The sequence below is a fragment of the Meriones unguiculatus genome, chromosome 3 (genome assembly GCF_030254825.1).
Source record: "Meriones unguiculatus strain TT.TT164.6M chromosome 3, Bangor_MerUng_6.1, whole genome shotgun sequence".
NCBI classification, from domain to species: Eukaryota; Metazoa; Chordata; class Mammalia; order Rodentia; family Muridae; genus Meriones; species Meriones unguiculatus.
This window is the reverse complement of record NC_083351.1, coordinates 49409403-49434696: the sequence shown is the minus strand read 5'-3', so window position 1 is coordinate 49434696 and position 25294 is coordinate 49409403. Positions and strand designations below refer to the sequence as shown.

General features: G+C 38.7%; 1 pseudogene; it reads left to right on the top strand.

Moving 5' to 3' along the window:
- The first annotated feature begins 12765 nt into the window (after positions 1-12765).
- On the top strand, positions 12766-13695 carry LOC110542121 (putative vomeronasal receptor-like protein 4; annotated as a pseudogene).
- The last annotated feature ends 11599 nt before the right edge of the window (positions 13696-25294 follow it).

Below are 25294 nucleotides of genomic sequence, written 5' to 3'. Positions count from 1 at the left end.
TTATGGATGGTGTTAATCTGTGAATTTTAATCCAGGAGTAGCTCTTTTTAATGCAACTGGGGGTCCCAGACATTGATGAATATATGTTTAGGGTAGTAATGTTTTCTGTTAACTTTTTCCTGTATTAGAATGAAGTGTCCCTTTTATCTCACCTAATCAGTTTTGGCTCAAAGTCTATTTTATCAGATGTTTGGATAGTGACTCCTGCTTTCTTCCTGGTTCCATTTGATGGGGTTACTTTTGCCCATCCTTTTACCCTAAGGTGGTACCTGTCTTTAAAACTAAGACATGTTTCTTCCAAGCAACAGACAGATGTGTTTTGTTTCTTGATCCATTCATTCACTCTCTGTCTGTTGAGTGCAGAATTGAGGACATTCATGTGTAAATTATTGTTGAAATGTGTGTGTTAGTTCTGGCCATCAAATTGTTAATTTTGGAGTTGTTCTCATCGACACTCTCTGTTTTATGATTGTGCCTTCACATTTTTTTTCCCACAGTGTCTCTGCTATGCTCATTCCTCTCTTCAGCCTAATAAAATGCTTCCTGTGTTATCTTAGGTTTATTTTTTTTAAATATAAATGCTTTTTTGGCTGTATACTTTGTGGAAAATTATTCCTCTTTCCTCAGTCATAGCAGTATATTTCTTTATATATTATTTTAGATTGGATTTCATTTAGGACCTGGGCTGTCTTATTGCAGGCTCTTCTGGCCATGAAAGTTTTCCTTGAGGAATCAGCTATTCCTGTCCACTCTTTTCCTGGAATTAGGCAAGTTCACTTTTCCATTGGATAGGTTTTCTTTATTTGTGACTTGCACTTTTTCCCGTAATGCTTTCAGTCCACTTTGTATTTGTTGTTCTGTGTACTTAGTTTTTAACTACATAATGATGGGAATTTTTGTTTCTGCCATGTGTCTTTTGTAAACTATGATCATTTTTTATTTCTATGGATGTGTATTTATGCACTTTTCTCCTTGTGTTTGCCATTATTTTGTGATTGGTTTTCCCCATCTGTGCCTGTAATTTCAAGGTTTGATTTTTTTTATGTGTTCCATATCAACAATACTTTCCAGGCATGTTCTTTATGAACTGAGCTAATACCCAGCCACAAGCCCAATTTCTACTGATAATACAGTTATGTTACCTCACTCTTTGTGCTCTGTAAGAGAGGTTAGTTTCCCCTAGTGTGTTTGGAGGAAGTGAAATTTTAATAATTTTATAAAAAGAGCTGTTAATACCCAGGTAAGACCCTGAAGCCACTGTCAAGTGAGCAGGGAGGCCACAACAGATGTTTTGGAAACAGGAAGGATACTTTGGTGAATGTTCTTCTATTTGTTTTAAATAGAATATCATTATTGTTACTTTTGTTCACAAGGTTGGGATCAGTTAATCCACACAGACAAGCATGGTCTGGGGAGAAGAGCTCATACACAGGAAACCCAGAGCTCAGCTGTTCCTACTCTGCTGTTTAGTTGGAGTTAGGAAAGTTCACTTTTCCATTTGATGGTATCACTTTCTACCAACCTCAAGGACAAAATTGCCTTCTTCAGATGACAAGATAATTATGGGTCTAGAGAGAGATGAGCTGATGACAGATCTTCCTTATAACTATTTCTTAGTGCCTCATTCTACATGGATGTTTGTCAAAGGCCCAGACTGGTGAGTGTTTATTTCTCTTCATTAACAGGGAGAGCTGTATGTAGGTGGTAGAAATAAGCAGGATTATCTGTAAGAAATGAGTAGAGAATTCTTCGTTTAGAGTTTTACTTTTAAGCCTTACTGTATAATAAGCATAAAATGGATTTTTGTAGACTTAAAAATATCACTGTAATGATGACTAAAAGAACATAGATTTGACTTACTGTGGTCTCTAATGATAACATATGTGACAGTAGAAGGGCACTATTGAACATCAGACAGGGCCTAGCAGAAGGATGAACAGAGAGACAGGAAAGGCTAATAGGATGAATGTCATCAATGGGTATCATATATGGAACGAACATATTATGAAACCCATCAATTTTCAATAAATGTACATATATATATATATGAAAAATAGCTCTAGATGCAATACTTTAAAGAAAATACCTGACATAGGATTCTCCTGTGTGTGTACGCTAATATTTCTAAGAATATGATTCCATCTAGGTACTGTCAACTGTCTTAGTTTTACATCCTTAACAAAACACTGAAATAACATAGAGGAGGGGGTGAAAACAGAGAACAGACATTTGTTCGTTTGCAGGAGTACATTTGTTATATTAAGGTACATTAAATTGTATTTTTTATTTTCCTTATTTTCTCAAGTATGACTCTATGTGTTTAATTACATGAAACATAAGCTAAAAATATTCAACTAATATCATTAATTCAATGTTTCTCAGCAATGCCCTAATCTGCTAAGTTTGCATACAGTTGGGAAACTTTGGAAAGTTTAAGCTCAAGTCCTAGGAAAACACAGATATTGCTGACATTCTAGAAGTTTTAAAAAAGTTAGATAGATTTGTTTATTCTATTACAATGATTTCTAATAAAGTTTATCTTTTTGGAGTCATTCAGTAATTTATTAAATAAATATAGAATTTTAAAAAATATAAACAGGATAATTTTCAGAAGGTTTTTAAGAGTTTTGATTAAAATGCAATCAATTTTATTGTTTCCCTTTTTATAAATTGAAATCTAGAATATTGCTACTGACAAAATATGAGAAAGCTTTGCATTGCCAGTGAGAAAAATGTTCTTAAATCTTGAATAGTATAAAATTATTTAAAGTCAAAATCCCTAAGGTTTTCTCCTTTACTTACAAAATAAAATTTTTCATTAAAATATACATTCACAAATAAATACTAAAGAAATTTTATGCACCAGTGATGAATATCACAGGTCCATTTTTATTTTGCTGGAATATCATTTGCTAATGTAGATAAGAGAATCAAATGGACAATGAAGGCAGGTGTGGTGGCACATGCCTATAATCTCAGCACTTACAATGCATAGGCAGGAGCACCATGTGTTTGGTTAAAATCAGTCTGAACTACAGGTTGAGACCTTATTTCTTTATGTCTTAATCCTCTCTCTTTCTCTCTCTAACATGTACATATAGCAAAATTAAACTGAAAAACAGATAATGTAAAATTATGAAATAGTTTTTTATTTTTTTATTTTTTTCCAATGCAGTTTATTCAGGAACCTTGAACAATCATCTGACCCTGGGGAAAGCCAGCCCACAGTTTAAATAGCCTCTGGGTAGCAAACCCCAGCATGCCTCGTGGGCAATGCAGATAGGTCCACATACATGGAAGCAAGCCAGATCCTCAGCCTTAGCCAAATGTGGAAGAAATAGTTTTTTATAGGGAGTAAATGATATCAGTTAATGTCTTGAGTTAGTGTCACTGGCCACAGAATATAAATACCACAAAAATCAAATTGTAGGTATATGAATTAATGCTTTCAAGCATTTACAGAATTTTAAGTTTGTTTTTGTGACTTACATTAACTATCAGCACTGGTAAAACATGAAGGACCAGGGATTTGATCAAATCAACTGGAAAACAGAAGACACATTCTCCATTTTCCTTAAAGTTCATTTTATCTAACTAACATATTTTATCTATTTCTCAGTTCTCACTCAAGTGATGTGCAGGTATTCATGTTAGGAGCCCCCACACATCATATGCTATAGCTCTATTCTTTTTTTATCACTATTTTATTATTATTATTATTATTAGTTACACTTTATTCATTTTGTATCCTCCCCATAAGCCCCTCCCTCCTCCCCTCCCGATCCTACCCTTTCTCCCCTTTCTGCATGCATGCCCCTCCCCAAGTCCACTGATAGGGGAGGTCTTCCTCTCCTTCTTTCTGATCTTAGACTATCAGTTCTCATCAGAAGTGGCTGCATTGTCATCTTACAGTATTCCAATAATCAATCTCTCTCTCTCTCTCTCTCTCTCTCTCTCTCTCTCTCTCACACACACACACACACACACACAGAAACACACACAAAGACACACTTTTCCATTGAACACTTTCCTATCTTTATGTAACTCATGACATGCAACCTGTGATGAATCTCTGAGCTTGATGGCTTCCCCACAGTCTCTCTGCAGTGACCCTCCTGCTGCTGCTGCTTCATCTCAGCGGAGCTGGATTGTAAGTGTGAGACAGGAACATTCTAGTCAGTTTCTGTGTGCTTCCAGTCACAGCTGCACTAAATTCAATATCCAAAGAACAATTAGTGCATTTAAGTTATTTAAGAGTATCAGGTAATAGGTATGATTTAATACCTTATTGGTAAGTGATAAGTATTTATTTCTGCTGTCCTTAACTATTTTATAAAGGTTTCATGGAAGTAGTTTGAGTGGCTATGGTCTCCATCTCCTGAGATCACTGAAGATCTATCTATTCTTGTTGCTGACAGTGGACAGTTCATCAGGCAACACCATGCACCTTGTCACCTGAAAGTCACACACTCACTTTATGCTCTCTGAGCAGTCATATTGCTTTTAGGTCATTATCCACTAAATATGGTAAATCTGAAAATGAAAATGATACTTCTCACATACTTGTATGCTTTTTAGATTACTAAATTTCTACTAGGCAGAAGGCAAATATCAGCATAGTTTATAAGACAAGTCTGTTCTAAAATCCAATACTGTGATAATGAAGTGGTAAAGTGTTTTTTTCTTAGAAAACTTTAGAGCTATGCACAAAGCAGTTCTTTGGCTTTGGTTGAAGTTGTCTTCAGACAGCTGCCTGCACACTCTTTAGGTCTGGGTCAATCTAACAGTGATGGCCTCTCCACTATGATGTATGTGTATGGATACAATTTGGGCTTTATTACCCACAACTGAAATTACAGTTTAAATTAGTGTGAAAAACCCCCAGCACTGCAATTTCTCTTTGTTTTGTTTTGTTTTGTTTTTTGTTTTTGTTTTTGTTTTCAAAGAGCAGGCCAATCAGTTTATGTCAGAGGCAGTCCCTCTTCCCATCACTATGTAACCCACTTGGACACTAAACTGCCATGAATAGTCCTTGGTTGGAGTATGAGTCTCTGGGAAGTTCCCTGTATTCAAATTTTCTTGTTCTGTTGCTCTCCTTGTGGAGTTCCTGTTCTCTCCAGCTCTTGCTATTTCCCACTTCTTTTTTTTTTTTTTTTCAATGCAGTTTATTCAGGAACATTGAACAATCCTCGGACCCCGGGGAAAGCCAGCCCACAGCTTAAATAGCCTCTGGGTAGCCAACCCAGGCGTGCCACGGGGGCAATGCAGATAGGTCCACATACATGGAAGAAAGCCAGATCCTCGGCCTTAGCCAAATGTGGAGTTGTTCCTGACAGAGAGCACTCACCATCGGGAAGGTGGATATTTCCCACTTCTTACATAAAATTCCATTCACTCTGCATGTCAGTTGGTCATCAGGCTCAGCATCTGCTTTGATAGTCTGAGGGCAGAGGCTTTCAGGGGCACTCTGTGGCAGGTTCCTAGGTGGTTTCCTGTTTTCTTCTTCTGGCTTTCAGAAGCCCTCTGTAGCAGGTTCCTAGGTTGTTTCCTGTTTTTTTCTTCTTCTGATGTCCATCCTCTTTGCCTTTCAGGATGAAGATTGAGTGTTTTAGTTAGGGTCCTCTCTTTTGCTTAGTTTGTTTAGATGTACTGATTTTAGTGGGTTTATCCTATGTTGTATGTTTATATGAGTGAGTATATACCATGTGTATCTTTTTGCTTCTGGGATAACTCACTCAGGATGATCCTTTCCTGGTCCCACCATTTACCTGCAAATTTCATGATTTCCTTATTTTTCATTGCTGAGTAATACTGGATTGTATAGTTGTACCACAATTTCTGCATCCATTCTTCTGTTGAGGGGCATCTGGTCTGTTTCCAGCTTCTGGCTATTACAAATAAAGCTGCTACAAACATGGTTGAGCAAGTGTCCTTTTTGTGTACTTGAGCCTCTTTTGGATATATGCCTAGGAACGGTATGGCTGGATCTTGAGGAAGCGCTATTCCTAGTTGTCTGAGAAAGCACCAGATTGATTTCCAGAATGGTTGGACAATTTTACATTCAAATAAAAAAATTGGTTTGCTCAGTGCATGCAATGTTGACAACTCTGTAGCCATGACAGTTATGGTCTTTTTTTTTCTCTTCCAGTCTCAGCTTCAGTGAACCTCAGAGAAAGATGTCACTTGATCATTTAGAAGGTATGTCACTACTGGATGAGACAAACATTTAGGAAGCAATAGATATGAAGTAGAAAGATTGAATAATATACTTTGTAAAAAGAAAAAAACATTTTTAGAATACTATTTTTTACATTATGATCTGTTTTATGCCATTACATGTGCTATATTAATAAAATATAGTTCATGAAAATTATCATGCATATATGGTTTGTGCAGTTGTGATTTTAAAATTGGAATAGGGTTGTTGCTCTTTTAATTTGGAGACCAACACTTGAATAAGTTATTATCAGGGAATTTTCATTTATTTATTAATTATTTTTCATATATGAATATTTAGCTTCCTTGTATGTCTCTGTACCTCTAGTGTGCCATGACAGAGAGGGCAATGGATCCTCAGAACTAGAGTTACAGATTGTTATGAAGCACCATATCAGTGTTGGGAATCTAATCCAAGTCCTCAGCAAAAGTTAAAACTGCACTGAACCACTGATCTATCTCTCCAGCCCACCTCCTGGATTTTTAAAGAACAGACAATCACTGTGTGGCTATCCATGTGTATGTTTTCTTCTTCTGGCTTTCTGAAGCCCTCTGTAGCAGGTTCCTAGGTTGTTTCCTGTTTTTTTCTTCTTCTGATGTCCATCCTCTTTGCCTTTCAGGATGGAGATTGAGTGTTTTAGTTAGGGTCCTCTCTTTTGCTTAGTTTGTTTAGATGTACTGATTTTAGTGGGTTTATCCTATGTTGTATGTTTATATGAGTGAGTATATACCATGTGTGTCTTTTTGCTTCTGGGACAACTCACTCAGGATGATCCTTTCCAGATCCCACCATTTACCTGCAAATTTCATGATTTCCTCTAGAGCCAGAGGTTTGGCTCTAGCGATTGGGATGAATCCTTTCCTCTATTAGACTGAACTCTTTGGGCACAAAAAATTGTGACTGTAAAATGTGTGATCTATGGTGTTGTATTCAGGGAAATATTAGAGTGTGGTCTCTTCCACTAACTTCTTCATTACTTCTACACATGCATGTATGCATACATCTATACATGGAAATTATAAAAGTGAATTTGAAAATATAATTTCTCACAAGAACCTGAGTCAGTATAACCATTTTCTACATCTCTATCACAAAGCTGATTTTAAAGTACTGAATTAAGTTAATTCAATAATAATCTTATATAGGTAACCAGGCCAAATAACTTACATAAGCATCAAAAGTAAGACTGTTGAGTGAAACTGTAAAAATGTCTGGGTGCTAGTGATGTATAACACTTGTACCTTGTGTTCCACTGCATGGGGAGGAATCTCTTAAAAAGAAATTCCCAAAGAGCATCAATATATATTGATCTCCACCAAGTTCATGTTTGTTATAATGTGTGGAAAATAGTACTCATCTTAATGTAACAGGTGTTCTCTAGTTGGTGGATCCTAGTTCCACATCTTCAGATGTGATTATGTAGCCTTTAGTAACTACAGAAACTAAGAAAGCAAAATTAGACCATTGGCAACATAGGGGTTGTTAGAGAGCAGAATAGCAGCGTACAAGTATGTATTCAGGGAAATCAAGTAACAAGGCTCCTTATGCAGGAAGGAGTGAGGTAAGCACAGAAGGTCTGAGGAAGATAATGGTGAGTAGAAGAACACAATTGATCAGATAGGGAAATGGGAAACTGGATGGGCTCTTAGGTAAGGGCGAGGAAGATATATACAAAAAAGGTAGTTAGGTAAAATAACAACATGGATTGCTGAAAAAGACATAAGGAATCATACTGTTTCCTCAAAACTCAGCTACACCTCTCCTAAGAACATACCCAAAAGATGTTCAAACATACAACAAAGACACTTGCTCAACTATGTTCCTAGCAGCTTTATTCAGAATAGCCAGAATCTGGTAGCAACCTAGATGTCCCTCAACCGAAGAATGGATAAAGAAACCATGGCATATTTACACAATGGAATACTATTCAGCTTATTAAAACAAAGAAATCATGAAATTTTCAGGCAAATAGATGGAACTAGGAAAGATCATCCTCAGTGAGGTAACCCAGACTCAGAAAGACACACATCGTATTTAGTCCCTTTTAAGTGGATTTTAGCCATATAGTACAGAAGTTAAAAAGCAAATTAGCAAAAAAATTCTTTACAGACCTTGAAAGAAAAATTCTCAACTTCATATGGAATAACAAGTAACCCAGAATTGCTAAAATAATCCTCTATAATAAAAGATCATCTGGAGGTATCTCCATCCCTGATTTCAAGCAGTACTATAGACCAACAGTAATAAAAACTGCATGGCACTGGCAAAGAAACAGAATGGTGGATCAATGGAAGTGAATAGAAGACCCAGAAATAAACATACATACTTATGGACACGTAATTTTTGACAAAGATGCCAAAACCATACAATGGAAAAAAGATAGCATCTTCAACAAATGGTGCTGGTCTAACTGGATGTCTACATGTGGAAAAATGCAAATGGATCCATACTCATCACCCTGCACAAAACTAAAGTCCAAGGGTATCAAAGACCTCAACATAAAACCAGACACATTAAATCAGTTAGAAGAAAAAGTGGGGAACATCCTGGAACTCATTGGTACAGGAGACAAGTTCCTGAAAAGAACACCAACAGCACAGGCTCTAAGAGCAACAATCAATAAATGGGACCTCATGAAACTGAAAAGATTCTGTAAAGCAAAGGACACTGTCATCAAAACAAAACAAGAGCATACAGAATGGAAAAGAATCTTAATCAACCTTCTATCTGACAGAGGGCTAATATCCTCTATATATATAGAATTAAAGAAGTTTAAAGCAACAAATCAAGTAATCCAATTAAAAAATGGGGTACAGAGTTAAACAGAGAATTCTCTGTAGAGGAATATCAAATGGCAGAGAAACACTTAAAGAAATGCTCAATGTCATTAGCCATCACGGAAATGCAAATCAAAACAACCCAAAGATTTCACCATACACCCATCAGAATGGCCAAGATAAAAAACTCAAATGACAACACATGCTGGAGATGTTGTGGAGAAAAGGGAACCCTCCTCCACTGCTTCTGGGAATGTAAACTTGTACAACCACTCTGGAAATCAATCTGGTGCTTTCTCAGACAACTAGGAATAGAGCTTCCTCAAGATCCAGCCATACTACTCAGAGGCATATATCCAAAAGAGGCTCAAGTACACAAAAAGGACACTTGCTCAACCATGTTTGTAGCAGCTTTATTTGTAATAGCCAGAAGCTGGAAACAACCCAGATGCCCCTCAACTGAAGGATGGATACAGAAATTGTGGTACCTCTTCACAATGGAATATTGCTCAGCAATAAAAAACAAGGAAATCATGAAATTTGCAGTAAATGGTGGGAAATGGAAAAGATCATCCTGAGTGAGCTAAGTCAGAAGCAGAAAGACATACACAGTATATACTCATTCATATAGACATATAATATATGATAAACTTACTACAATGTGTACACCTAAAGAAACTAATGAAGAGGAAGGACTCTGCTTACAATGCTCATTCCCCATTCCAAAAGGCAAAGAGGATGGACATCAGAAGAAGAAAACAGAAAACAAGTTAGGAGCCTGCCACAGAGGACCTCTGAAAGGCTCTGCTCTGCAGACTATCAAAGCAGATGTGGAGACTTATGGCTAACTGTTGGGCAGAGTGCATGGAATCTTATGAAAGAAGTGGGAAATAGTAAGATCTGGAGAGGACAGGAGCTCCACAAGGAGAGTAACAGAACCAAAAAATCTGAGATCAGGGGTCTTTCCTAAGACTCATACTACAACCAACTACCATGCATGGAGATAACCTAGAACCCCTGTACAGATGTAGCCCATGGCAGTTCAGTGTGCAAGTGGATTCCATAGTAATGGGAACAGGGATTGACTCTGACATGAACTGATTGGCCTGCTCTTTGATCACCTCTCCCTGAGAAGGGAACAGCCTTACCAAGCCAGAGAGGAAGACAATGCAGTGACTCCTGATGACATCTGATAGATTAGGATCAGAAGGAAGGAGAAGACCTCCCCTGTCATTGGACATGGGGAGGGGCATGCCTGAAGAAGGGGGAGGGAAGGTGGGATTGGGGGTAGAGGAGGGTGTGGTTTATGGGGGGCTACAAAGTGAATAAACTGTAATTAATAAAAATTAAAAAATAAAAAAAATTCATGGTGAAAAAATAAAAAGAATGGAGAGCTAGAAAGACATGGAGGGGACAGGTGTTCCACAAGTAGACCAACAGAACCAAAATATATGGGCCCAGGGGTCTTTTCTGAGACTGATACTTCAACCAAGGGCTATGCAAGGAGACAACCTAGAACTATTGCTCAGATGTAGCCCATGGCAGCTCAGTATACAAGTGGTTACCCTAGTAAGGGGAACAGAGTCTGTCTCTGACATGAACGCAATGGCTGGCTCTTTGTTCACTTCAACCTGAGTGTGGGGTGGAAAAGACTTATAAGGCCACAGAGGAAGAAAATGCAACCAGTCCTGATGACACCTGATAGGCTAGGGTCAGATGGAAGTGGAGGAAGATCTCCCTTATCAGTGGACTAGGGGAGGGGCATGGGATTAGAAGAGGGAGGGAGGATACAAGGGAAGAGGCTACAGCTAGGATACAAAAATGACTAAATTGTAATAAATAAAAATAAATAAATAAATTTAAAAACAGAAAGGGACCTGAGGTGACAGGAGCTCCACAATAAGACCAACAGAGCCAAGTAACCAGGGCATCAAACAAGGACCATGCAGGAACTGGACCTAGGTGCCCTACAAAGGTTAAGCTGATGGGCATCTTAAACCTCATGGGAGTCCTCTAGTAAGGGAAGTGGGGACTCTATCAGACAAAGCCACACTTGCCAGGATTTTGATCACTTTCCTCTTGTGGGACTGCCTTGCCAGGCCACAGGGGAAGAGAACATGCTTAGTCCTGATGCAACTTGATGAGCTGGGCTGGATGGGAAAGGAAGCTCCACTTTTTGAGGAAAAGGAGAGACTGGAGAGGAAGGTAGACAGTTTGGGAAAGGGAGGATGGATGGGACTATAACAGGATGTAGAGTGAATAAAAATAAAATTAAGAAAAAGAAAATTATTTACTTCCAGCCTTTATCCCCCAAAAGTAAAGAACAATATCGTTTGTCTAAATAGCTCAAAGTTAATTTTTTTAATACTAAATTGGAGTTAGCAAAAGGTTTAAATGGGATAACAACTGCACTGGAAGTCATCCAAGTCTTACAACCATATTGGTTCTACAATTAATAGTGGGTGGAAAGTACAGGAAATGTCTCCAAAGCATCTATTTCTTCAGTTCTAGCTTCTGAGGATGTAAGATTTGTGGAAGAGTAAGCAAACAAACAAAAAAAGAATTGAGATAAACATTTTGCTGATTCAAATAGTGAGATTATCTTGAATTATCACTGTGATTCAATTAGAAATTTCAATGAAAACATTGTTATAAATTACAACATAGTAAAATTATAGACTATGAGAATGACTCACCTGATTGGATTCTTTTAGTGATTTTTTTCTTCAGACTGACACAGTTTTTTTTCAGTTGTACAAATGTGATTAATATTTTCCGCTCCTCACTACTATTTTAGGTGGTAACAATAAAATGAGGCAATTTAAATCAATAGGATTGGATTTAAATTTTTTATTTTTTTTTAGTATTCATCACAGGTTATTTAGTTTGTATCCCAGCTTTAACACCCACCCTCATTCCCTCCCAATCCCACCCTCCTTCCCTCATCTCCCCCTGTCCCTTTCTAAGTCCACTGCTAGAAGAGGTCCTCCTCCCCTTACATCTGACTGACCCTACCTTATCATGTATCTTCAGTACTTGCTGCAATGTCCTCCTCTGTGGCCTAGCAAGGCTTTTTCTTTCTCTGAGGTGAGTGGAGGTAAGGGAGCCAGTCCTTGAGTTTGTGTCAGAAATAGTTCCTGTTCCCCTTACTAGGGTACCCACTTGGATACTAGCTACTATGTACTACATCTGAGCAGGGGTTCTAGGTTATATCCAAACATGGTTCTTGGTTGGAGAAACAGTCTCATAGAGGACCCCCGTGCCCTTATATATTTTTCCTCGTGGAGCTCCCGTCCTCTCCTGGTCATATTAACAAATGAAATGGACATAGGAAGTAGGAGAAAACAAGAAACAGGACAGGATCCTATCACAGAGAGCCTCTGAAAGACGATACCTAGAAGCACATCAAAGCAGATGCTGAGACTCATAACCAAACTTCAGCAGAGTGCAGGGAATCATATGATAAAATAGGATTGGTTTTCTAAAGTTGATATGCAGGTGCAATACAGGCACACAAAGTATGTGTTCTGTATAGATATGAATGTGGATGCATTCGTTAATCTATATGTGCTATATATACAAGTGACACATGGAGGCTATCTACAAATGTAGGCTATTGATGGACAGTCTGGAGCTTCAAAAGTTAAAAATACGGATTAATCAAAAATTATTTGGGAAAATGGAGTGATGATATAGACATACTGTCCAAATGATTACAAGTTTGATGAGTAATCTTTTTTTTTTTTCAGATATAAGAACTATGCTTCCACTATGGTCTTAAGATGAATACACTTCTCACCTATGTCCTCATTAAAGGATGTCCTTTATATTCAAGCTGGGCTTGGAGTCCTGGCCAATATGTTTCTCCTTTTTTTCTATTCTTTCACAATCCTAGGTCACAGACCTAAGCCCATGGACCTGATGTCTTGTCAACTAACCTTCATTCATATAATGATGCTCTTTACAGGAGGAGACATTTGGCTTGTAGACATATTTGAGTCACTGAACATTGAGAATCACATCAAATGTAAGGCAACTTTCTACATACACAGGGTAACGAGAGGCCTCTCTATCTGCATCACCTGCCTCCTGAGTGTGTTCCAGGCAGTAACTATCAGTCCCAGTAGCTCTCTGTTGGCCAAGTTTAAACATGAGCTTAAAAAATACATGATCTATGCTTTCTTATGTATTTGGTCTTTGAATTTGTCCTTCAATAGTAACCTGATCTTCTATGTTGGTGGTTTTACCAATGTGAGTGAGACAAACCAGATGAAGGTCACTAAATCCTGCGTAGTCTTCCAAATGAACTATGTCATCAGGGGATTGATTTTAACAGTGACAACCTCCAGAGATGTGTTTCTTGTAGCAGTCATGCTGACCACAAGTGCATACATGGTGATGATCTTGTTCAGACATCAGAGGCAATGCAAGCATCTTCATAGCATCAGCCAGCTGAGAGCATCCCCTGGAAAAAGGGCCACCCAGACCATCTTGCTGCTGGTATTTTTCTTTGTGGTCATATACTGGGTGGACTTCATCATGTCATCTACCTCATTCCTTGTGTGGATGTATGACCCAGTCATCCTGACTATTCAGAAATTTGTGATGAATGCCTATCCCACAATTACTCCTTTGGTACATATCAGTTCTGATAAGAGAATCATCAATGTGCTGAAAATCTTGCAGTTAAAAAGCTACTAGATTTTTTAAAGAATTTTTTATTCTTTTAAAAATAATGAATTCTTTTTATGGTAGCCAACCATGCTTGGGGAGACTGTCCTGCTCTTTGGGTGGATGACACCTAAATGAGCATCAGTACAAAGTCCCAATTTATTTCTAATATCAGAGATCAGACATCTACTCTTGCCTGATGCGTCTAAAACAAAAAGGGGGAACTGTAGAGAGTTGCGTAATGCCGCACCTTAAAGATGGAGCTGGTTTCCGCCTTCCACCTTCCTGATGGTGAGTGCTCTCTGTCACGAACAACTCCATATTTGGCTAAGGCTGAGGATCTGGCTTGCTTCCATGTATGTGGACCTATCTGCATTGCCCACGTGGCATGCTGGGGTTGGCTACCCAGAGGCTATTTAAGCTGTGGGCTGGCTTTCCCCAGGTTCAGATGATTGTTCAAGGTTCCTGAATAAACTGCATTGAAAAAAAATAATAATGAATGCATTTTTATTTATATATTGTGCCAGCATGTATGCATGTGTGCATTCCAGGTGACCTCAGATTTCTGAAGAGTATAAATCAAGCCTCAATAGATACAAAAAAATTGAAATAGCCACTTGTATTTTATCAGATCACCTTGGACTAAATCTGGAACTCAGTAACAACAGGAAGAACAGAAAGCCTATTAACACATGGAAACTGAAAAACCTTTCTACTCAAGGACCACCGGGTCAGGGAAGAAATAAAGAAAGAAACTAAAAACTTCCTAGAATTCAATGAAAAAGAAGACATAACATAGCCAAACTTATGAGACACACTGAAAGCGGGGCTAAGGGGGAATTCATAGCACTAAGTCCCTTCTTTCAGAAACTGTAGAGTTTTTATGCTAGCATATTAAAAGCATACCTTAAAGCTCTAGAATATAAAGAAGCCAACACACCCAAAAGAAATAGATGGCCGGAAATAATCAAACTCAGGGCTGAAATCAATAATTTAGAAACAAGTAGAATGATAGAAAGAATTAATGAAGCCCAGAGCTGGTTCATTGAGAACCCCTAGTCAAACTAATTAAAAGGCATAGGGAGAATATCCAAATTAACAAACAGAAATAAAAAAAAAAGCCCATGTTTCACAAAATTGATAAACTTTGTGGGTTTTTTTTTTGTTTGTTTGTTTTTTGTTTTTGGTTGAGAGACTTTTAATAACTGCCACTATTTCCTTAGGGGTTACAGGACTGTTTAGTTTGCCTGCCCTTAATTTAACATTGGTAAGTCCTATTTATCAACAAAATTATCCACCTTGTTCAGATTTTCCAATTGCATAGAATATAGGCTCATAGCCAAACATTGGGTGATGTGTAGGGGACCTTGTGGAAAAATGGGAGGAAAGAGAAAAAGACCTGGAGGTGAGAGGAGCTTCACAAAAAGACCAGCATAGCCTACTAACCAGGGCCCAAAGAGGCTTGCTGGTACTGAAGCAAAAATCATCAGGAACTGGACCTAGGACCCCTACAAAGATTTAGCTTATGTTAGACTTAGGCCTCATGTGGGTCCTCTAGTAAGGGAAGTAGAGACTGCATTGGACACAGACTCACTTGTCCTCTGTCAGATATAGGGTTGGTGAAGAGCCTTTCCCAGTCTGTAGGCTGTCATTTTGTTCTGATGACTGTTTCCTTTGCTTTACTGAAGCTTTTCAGTTTCATGTGGTCCCATATGTTGATTGTTGATCTTAGAGGCTGTGCTCTTGGTGTTCGTTCAGGAAGTTGTCTCCTGTGCCAATGAGGTCAAGGTGGGAGGGGGGTTGTAAGGAAGTGAGAAAGAGGGGGAGAGGGAAATAGATAGATACATAGATAGATAGAGAAGTAGATAGATAGATGGATAGATAGATAGATAGATAGATAGATAGATAGATAGATAGGTAGATGGAGAAATTTCTAAGGCTTTCCAAGAGCTTAAGTTCTAGAAGAAAGGTAAATATCCTAATTATCAGTTCCAGAAGTTTAGAGGCCACCTAGGGCATACCTATTGTTGGGTATTGATTGAAATCACCTACTGTGGATCACCTAACAATGGATTGATGTTAATCTGTGTCTTTTAATCCAGTTCTAAAATTTATTTGATATGAAATTAGTTGTCCCTGAATTTGATACAGATTGGTTTAGGGTGGTATTGTCTTCTTGGCCAACTCTTTCCTTGATTAGAATGAAGTTTGCCTCTTTATCTCTTCTGATTAATTTTAGTTCAAAGTCTCTTTTGTCAGACCTTAGGATAAGGACATCTGCCTTCATCCTTGTCCCACTGTAGCACTTTTGTCTATTCTTTTACTCTGTCGTGCCTATCTTAAAAATTAAGATGTGTTTCTTGAAGGGAGAAGATAAAGAGAATTTATTTCTTGATCTATTCGGTTAGTCTGCAACTTTTGAGTAGAGAATTGGTGCCATTCATGTCTAAATTGTTACTGAAATGTGTGTTTTAGCCTTGGTCAACATGATGTTGATTTTTGTTTTTGATTTTTTTTTCACTGTGACTTTATGTTTAAATACTTTTCGGTCATATTTTTTCACAGCCTCTCTGCTATGCTAATTATTTTCTTCCACCCCAAATAATGCTTTCTGTATTACCTTAGGTATGGTTTGTTGAATATAATTTTTTTAGGATGTCTATGATGTGGAAAATTGTTCCTCTTCTTTCAATCATAGCAGTAGTTTTGCTGGGTATACTTTTTTAAATTGGATATAATTTTGGACTTGGGATGTATTGCTTCTGGCTCTTCTGGCTTATAAAGTTTAGCTTGAGAAATCAGCTGTTCCTTCTCCATGGGATTAGTGAAGTTCACTTTTCCATTTGATGAGTTGTCTTAATTTGTGATTTGCGGTTTTTCTCTTAGAGCCTTCCATCCCCTTTTTTGTTTTGTATGCTTAGTGTTTTAATGTAATGGAAGTTTTGGTTTCTTTGTAAACTCACTTATGTTATGTAAATATGTTTTTATTTTAATTCCAACTGTAGGATTTCAGTTGAGCTTTTGTATGTCTGCAGCTGTTAATTTTCTCATGCAGGGCATCACCTTGATAGCTGGTAAATGCCTGCATTGTGTGGTACAGAGAGGAGTGTGTTCTAGGGCTCTGAGGATATAAACATGAGAGCCCAGAAAAAGAAAGTGTGGCATGTGATGTTGGCATGTGGCAAGTGGCAGTTTGAAGACACCAGAGATGAACGGTGTGGCTTTTGGAGCAGACAAAAACACTTGGGCTGCAGTGGCTTGGAGGAGACTGCTGGCTTTGTTTGATGGAGATTGGTATAGGCCTAATAGTACCAATCAACCCTAAACAGCTAGGAGAAAGAATTCAAGGGGTCTGTACCTCTTCACTCGAGTAACATTCTCTCTCCTATATATTGTTCAGGGTTTGGGGAATAGAGATTTAAAGAACCACACACACACAAAAATAATAATTTAAAAAGGATAGCTCCATTTAAAAAATATTTATCTATTCATCTTTATTTTATTTGCATTAGTGTGAAGGTGTCAGATCCTTGGAATGGGCATTACAGACAGTTGTGAGATGCCATGTGGGTACAGAGAATTGAACCCAGGTCCTTTGGAAGAGCAGAACGTGCTCTTAACCAGTGAGCCATATAAGATGCATAAAAAATTTGCTTCTGTGCTTGTCTTTTTGTGTGCTTCTTGTATTTGTATTAGTGAGTGTTTGGGAAGTTTTCTTGTATGACCTTATTGAAAGTCTTGTGTTTGACATTGATACGGGTTTCTCTTTCCTCACCTGTACCCATAATTTGAAAGTTTACTTTTTTTATGGTGTCCCACATACAGAATACTTTCTAGACAAACACTGTAACAACTGAGCTATATTTCCAGCGGCATAGCGAGATTTCTGCTGATAATACACTCACATTACTTTACATCTGTGTGCTCTACAAGAAAGACTACTTTGCCCAGATGTGTTTGGAGGAGGTGACATTTTCTTAATTTTAGCAAAAGAGCTGTTACTCTCTAGGTAGGACCCTGAAGCCACTGTCAAGTAAGTATGGAAGCCACCACAAATATTTTGGAAGCTGGAATGATACCTTGGGGAAAACTGAAATGCTTTCTACTTCTTTTAAATAGAATATTATTATTGTTTCTTTTGTTTTGTTCACAAAGTTAGGATCAGTCAATCCACATAGACAGATGTGGCCTGGGGAGAATATCTTACACATGGAAACCGACCGCACAGCTGTTCCTATTGTAATGTTCTCTTGAAATTAGGAAAGTTCACTTTTCCATTTGATGGCACCACTTTCTAACATCCTCAAGGTCAGAACTGCCTTCTCCAAATGACATGATAATTGTGGGTCTAGAGGGAGATGAGCTAATGACATTTCTTCCCTATAAGTACTTCTTAGGGCTTCATTCTCCATGGATGTTTATGGCAGGCCCAGCTGGGTTAGTGTTTCTTTTTCCTTTACTTAATACTAAGAGCTGAAAGTATGTGATTGAATGAAAGAGGAGTTTCTGTAATAAGTGATTCGAGAATTCTATGCTTCTGATGTTACTTTGAACCATAGTTTATCATAAGAAAACACACCAGATGCTTCTAGACATAATGACATCAGTATAATGATTTATAAAAACACATACATTTCACTTAATATGATCTTTGATTATAATACATGTTACAGTAGAAGGGAGTCTATTGGAAAGAGAAAAGAGGCCTAGCAGAAGGTGGACAGAGTGATAGGAAAGGCTACTAGGGTGAAGTCAATCAATAGGCATTATATATTGAATAAAAATATTATGGAACCCATCACTTTTTATAATGAATGTACATTCATATCTATGTTAAACATAGTTCCAGATGCAATATTTTAAATTTTAAGGAGCACATGTGACATAGGATTCTCTTGAGTGTATACTCTAATAATTCTAAAAATATGGTTCCATCAAGGTATTCCCAATTGTGTTAGATTTCTATCCCTGTAACAAAACACTTGAAGTACCTTAGAGGGCAAAAAACAAAGAACAGATATTTATTGGTTTTCAGGAGTACATTAGTAATATTAAGGTGCATTTAAATTGTATCTTGTAACTTCTAGTTTTACTACTTTTCTCAAGTTAACTGACTGTATACATTTATTTAAATGAAACTTAAGCTAGGATTGTACAATAATATTAACTAAATTAGTGTTTATCAGTAATTTCATATTTTAAGTTTGCATATACTTAGGAATTCTTACAAAGTTTCAACTCTTGGCTTAGTAAGACCTAAGACTTTTTAACATCATATAAGTTTTAAAATTTTTACATAGATTTGTCTACTCTATTGCAATGATCCCTAATATAGTAGATTTTTATTGGTACTTTATTTTTTATTTAAATTATTTTTTAATTTTTATTTATTTATATTATTAGTTACATTTTATTAACTCTGTATCCCAGCTGTATCCAACTCCCTCATTCCCTCCCAATCCCACCCACCCTCCCTTATCTCCTCTCTGCCCATTTCCAAGTCCACTGATAGGGGAGGAGGTCCTCCGTTAGGGAGAATGGTCCTTCATCTGACCGTTTTTTGTCAGGTATCTTCAAGACTGGCTGCAAAGTCCTTCTCTGTGGCCTAGAAGGACTGCTCTTCCCTTGGGGAGTATGGAGGCCAAAGAGCCTGCCATTGAGTTCACGTCAGAAATAGTCCCTGTTCCCCTTATGAGGGTACACACTTGGATACTGAGCTACCATGGGCTACCTAGAACAACTGAGCAGAATTTCTAGGTTATATCCATACATGGTCCTTGGTTGGAGAAACAGTGTCCTATAAGACCCTTGTGCCCAGATATATTTGGTCCTTATGGATCTTCTATCCTCTCCAGGTCATATTACCTCCCCCTTCTTTCATATGATTCCCTGCATTCTGCCGAAGTTGTGATTATGAGTCTCAGTATCTACTTTGATACACTGCTAGGTAGAGTCTTATAGAGGCCCTCTGTGGTAGGCTCCTATCCTGTTACTTGTTTTCTTCTACATGTAATGCCTATCCCAATTGTCTTTATAAGTGAGGATTGATCATCTTACCCATGGTACTCTTTCTTGTTTATCTTCTTTAGGTGTATAGATTTCATTTTGTATATCATATCTTATAGGTCTAAATAAGTGAGTATATACCATGTGTGTCTTTCTTCTTCTGAGATACCTCACTCAGAATGATCTTTTCTAGATCCCACCATTTCCCTGCAAATTTCATGATTTCCTTCTTTTTCACTGCAGAGTAGTATTCCATTGTGTAAAAATACCAGTTTCTGTATCCATTCCGCCGTTGGTGGACATCTGGGTTGTTTCCAGGTTCTGGCTATTACAAATAAAGGTGCTACAAACATGGTTGAGCAAATGTCCTGGTTTTGTAATTGAGCAACTTTTGGATATATGCCTAGGAGTTGTATAGCTGGGTCTTGAGGAAGCGCTATTCCTAATTGTCTGAGAAAGCGTGAGATAGATTTCCAAAGTGGTGTATGGGTACTTTAAAATACCTGGAAATCTTACATAACTTTTCATCTTCTTTAAAAGTATATTTTTTTATTTATATGTGTGAGTACATGTATGCATGTGTGCATTCGTGGTGCTCAAAGATATCAAAAGAAGTCATGGGATCCCCTAGAGCTGGACTTACAGAATGTTATAAGGAGTAATTCTGGTGCAACACATTTTTTTCTAAAACAAAGATTCTTCTTAAACTTTAATATTTCAAGTAGCAAAACAAGATTTTTATATGACTTAAACAAAATCTCTGGTATTACTTTTCCTACTTTTTATCATAAGTATGTCCCTGATGTTGAGGTTACTCAAAGGTAGCTGCTTGTTGATAGTGACTTTTAAGCCTTTCTTTTGAAAATGCCTTCATCTTCTCTCAGTTCCCAATAGAAGTTTAAATTGTAGCTTTAATTCTGCTAACTCATTAAAAGTTATCTGGATCCTACTGTGAAGTGAAATTTTCCATTTTTTAAAGCAGGGTTACTCACTATGAAAATTTCATACACCTGTTTGTTTTCACTTTATTTCACCTACACAGCCCTTCACTCTGAGGTAGTGTCTATCTTTGTTGCATAGGTGTGTTTCTTGGATGCAGCAGATTGTTGGATCCTGTTTCAACAACTATTCTGTTAGTCTGTGTCTTTTTATTGGAGAGTTGAGTCCATTGATGTTGATAGGTAATAGTCACCATTGAACATTAGTTCCTATTATTGTAGAGTTGGTGGTGTTACTGTGATTCATTGCTTGTTTTTTTTTCAATTTTTGTTGGGAAATTATCTGTATCCTATGTTTTCTTAGGTATAGTTGTTTTCATTGGATTGGAATTTTTTGTTTAGTATCTTTCGTAGGGATGGTTTGCTGTTTAGATATTGCTTAAATATAGTTTTGTCATGAAATAGTTTGTTTTCTCCATTTATGTTGTTTAAAGCTTTGCAGGGTATAGTAGTCTGGGTTGGCATCTGTGGTCCCTTAAAGCCTGCATGATATCTGCCCAGGCCCTTCTGGCTTTCATAGTTTCTCAAGAGAGATCCTGTATGATTCTGATAGGTCTACCTTTTTATGTTACTTGGCCTTTTTCTCTTGATTGTTTTTTTTTTAATTTTTATTTAACTTTTATTAATTACACTTTATTCCTTTTGTATCCCCCCATAAGCCTTTCCCTCCTCCCCTCCCGGTCCCACCCGCCCCCCCCCCCCTTCTGCATGCATGCCTCTCCCCAAGTCCACTGATAGGGGAGGTCCTCCTCTTCTTCTTTCTGATCTTTTTTTTTTTTTTTTGTTCTTCTCAATGCAGTTTATTCAGGAACCTTGAACAATCTTCTGACCCTGGGGAAAGCCAGCCCACAGCTTAAAATAGCCTCTGGGTAGCCAACCCCAGCATGCCTCGTGGGCAATGCAGATAGATCCACATACATGGAAGCAAGCCAGATCCTCAGCCTTAGCCAAATATGGAGTTGTTTGTGACAGAGAGCACTCACCATCTGAAAGGTGGAAGGTGGAAACCAGCTCCATCTTTAAGGCGGGGCATTACACAGCTCTCTACAGTTTCCCCTTTTTGTTTTAGATGCATCAGGCAAGAGTAGATGTCTGATCTCTGATATTAGAAATAAATTGGGACTTTGTACCAATGTTCATTTAGGTGTCATCCACCCAAAGAGCATCAGACCCGTCCAATACCTTTTTCTCAGAGGCGGGACCTGAGGCATCAACCTGCATGCAATCAGACATGCTCTTCTTTGGGTCGAAAGTGGCTGACCCTGAGTGCAGTGCTTAGCCTCGCATCCTGAGTGTAACATTTTAGCTTTTTATGGTAGCCAACCATGCTTGGGGAGACTGTCCTGCTTCAATGGCTGTAAAGGTCTGAATGATCATGGCTGCATTATGCTGTTGTGAGACTCTAATCTTGCATATACACCACAGGCAAACCAAGGAGACCAACACCAGAAGGCCTGCTAACACTCCCATGCCCGCCCATTCCTTCAGATGATTCATGGCTGCAGCAATCCATGATGATAATCCTGTGGCTAGTCCTGTGTCCACTCTGGTAGAATTTGCCGTAACAATGGCCACTCTCAGCTGCTCCATCATAGTATCGAATTCTCCAGTCCAATTACCTAAAATATAGCTAGACAATTGTCTAGACAGATTTGCAGCATGGGAAAAATTCTCATATTGTATGCTAGTGACACAAAGTCCAGCATACTTCCATTGACAGCCAAGTTGAGCGATTTGCCATAAGGTATCAATTTGCTCCTGCACGAGGTCAATCCTCTGATTGAACACCATCAAGTCTCCTTTTAGTTGAGCATTAATTCCTTTTTGTACATCTAAAGCATGAGCTACATTGGCTAAAATATTATTTAGGGTCTGAGCAGTCTGCATAGTATGACTCATGGCTAATGCCGCGGTAGTAGCTCCAACAGCCGCCAATGAGATGGCAGTAAAAATGGCAGCTGTAATTCCAAGATCCCTTTTCTGTCCGAAGAGAGTCATAGTGTGAAGGGCATCAATGGGCACAGGCACCCAGCGAGGCATGCGAGTAACCAGGGCATACCTAAATTCACTAGCATTCCGGCATTGGGCAAAAAAGCAAGTATCATTACCACAATTACTTGGCTCTATCTGGCTAACAATGAATAAAAATGGGGGTTATAAACAAACAGGTGTGGACTTATAGGAAATATTATGAGAAGCCTTAACCCCCTCATTGGACCATCCTGCATCAGTTCTAGAACTAGCCTTGGTGGTGTCCGAGGTCTAAGTAGGTTCAGGAGACTATTGCCCCCAGGGGCGAGACGTGCTCCACGTAAATTGACTAACTCCATGTTTTCCTCCACTTTTGAAAGTCATTTAAGGTTCTTAAATTATCTTTTCTTTTTTTTCCTTTTTTTTAAATTTTTCATCAATTACACTTCATTCATTCTGCATCCTCCCATAAGCCCCTCCCTCCTCCCCTCCCCATCCTAACCTTCCTCTCCTTTCTGCATGCATGCCACTCCCCAAGTCCACTGATAGGGTAGGTTCTCCTCTCCTTTCTGATCTTAGTCCATCAGTTCACATCAAAAGTGGCTTCATTGTCCTCTACTATGGCCTGGTAAGGCTGCTCCCCCCATTTTTTCTTTGTTCTGTAGCTTAAGTGTTTTGACTATGATGTGGCACGAGGAGTTTCTTTTCTGGTCTAGTCTATTTTGTGTTCTGTAGACCTCTGTGTATTTATGGACATCTCTTTCTTTAGGTTGGGAAAAATTTCTTTTATTATTATTTTGAAAATATTTTCTGGACTTTGGAGCCTGGAATCTTACTTTTCATCAATTCCTATTATTCTTAGGTTTTGCCTTTTCATGGCATCCTTGATTTCTTGGATGTTTTGTGTTTGGGATTTTTCCAATTTTACTTTTTCTTTGAGAGAAGTATCAATTTCTGTGAGTGTATCTTCAGCACCAAAGATTCTCTCTTCCATCTCTTGTATTCTATTATGATGCTTACCTTTGTGGTTCCTTCTCTTTTCGCTAAGTCTTCCAGCTTCAGGTTTTTTTTTTTTTTTTTAGTTTGTGTTTTCTTTATTGTGTATAATTATGTTTTCATGCCTTGCACCATTTCCTTCATCTATTGGAATGCGGACTCCTGTCTCTCTATGATGGTCTCTATTTTTTTGGTTGTTTCCTCTCTTTGTGCCACTAATTGTATCTCTACTTGTGCCTCTATTTGTTTGGCTATATTTGCCTGTGTTTCTTGGAGAACTTTTTGATTTCTGCTTTCTTTGCCTCCACTTGGGTGGACAATTCTTTGAGAGATTTGTTTGTTTCCACTTTAACTGTCTGGGTTTGAATGGCTATTTCTCTGAGAGATTTGTTTGTTTCCTCCTTATATGCCTCAAATAACTGTATAAGCATAGCTTTAAAGTCATTTCATTGTGTTTCCGATGTGTTGGAGTATCCATTAATTCTGGGGATTGCCAGTGAAGCTACGATGTCTTGATTTATGTTGGATGTGTTCTTTTGCCGACCCCTGGCCATTTGGTTATCTGTAACTTTCACTGTTTGTTCCTGAATTCTCCAGAGCAGACTGGTATCTGGAGAATTCTTAAGGAAAATGAGTGCTGTTCAGTGGTTTCAGCATGTGCATTGGTGTTTTAGCTGTACCTGTGGGAGGAAAGTTCATAGGTGCAAAAGGACAAATGCAGAGAAGCATGTGAGTGTGCCTGTGTGTGGAAGTGTGCCCTGAGCGACAGGGTGCTAGAGAATGTAGAGGCCTTCAGTGTGAGAGGGGGCACCTTGCAGGCTATGAAAGGGTCACAGGTGCTTAAAATATTGCAAGCTTTGTTGATTATTGTGGGCACATATTTCCTGAGTAAGTCTGTGGCTTACAGGCTACTGGTATTCTTCTCTAACTGAGTTCCAGGAGTTATTTGCCTAAACTCCACTGGTAGATCCACAGAGCAAGAGCTTCAATGTCCCATGAGGCCCTCTGTTTCCCACAGTGGAGGTGTGGGTGGGAGGGGTCTGATGTCTGGCTGCTAGCTTAGAAGTACCCTGGATCTGGTGTTCTGTAGGCACTTGAGGGCACACTTACTGTCTAGCAGGTCAAATTGAAAAGCACTGGGGTTCCTCCTGTTCTCTACTGGCTGGATTGGACCTGCTGAGTCAAATATGGTAGGGTGAGCTTAGTCAGCTCAGTGGTGCTGCAGCTGTTGAGCTAGGGAGTCCAGCTGTGGCTGCAGAACTAGGGTGTCCAGGTGATTGCTGGTAGGTCCTGGGGAGCCACTAAAGTGGTCCACAGACCTAGGATGCCCAACACCTGGTGTACCTAGGCGTTTTTGCAGGTCTGCTGGACTTTGGTGCCTGTTCAGCTGGCTTTCTGTCACTGAGGGGTTGGATGGTCCATACAGTCACTGGCTGGGAGGCCCTTTGGAGTCAGTACGGCCGCTCACATACTTGGGACCTGAGAAGGATTATACTGTTGATCTGGGACTCTGTGGGGGGCACTCGGAGGGCATGTACTCCGAGGGGGGAAGTTCCACTGACAGGAGCTCCGTGGGGCCAGTGTGAGCTCTGGTGTAGCAGGAGCCATGTGAGAGGGTGCTTGGCAGGGCAGGGGGCTCCTCAGATGTGTGCTCCTGG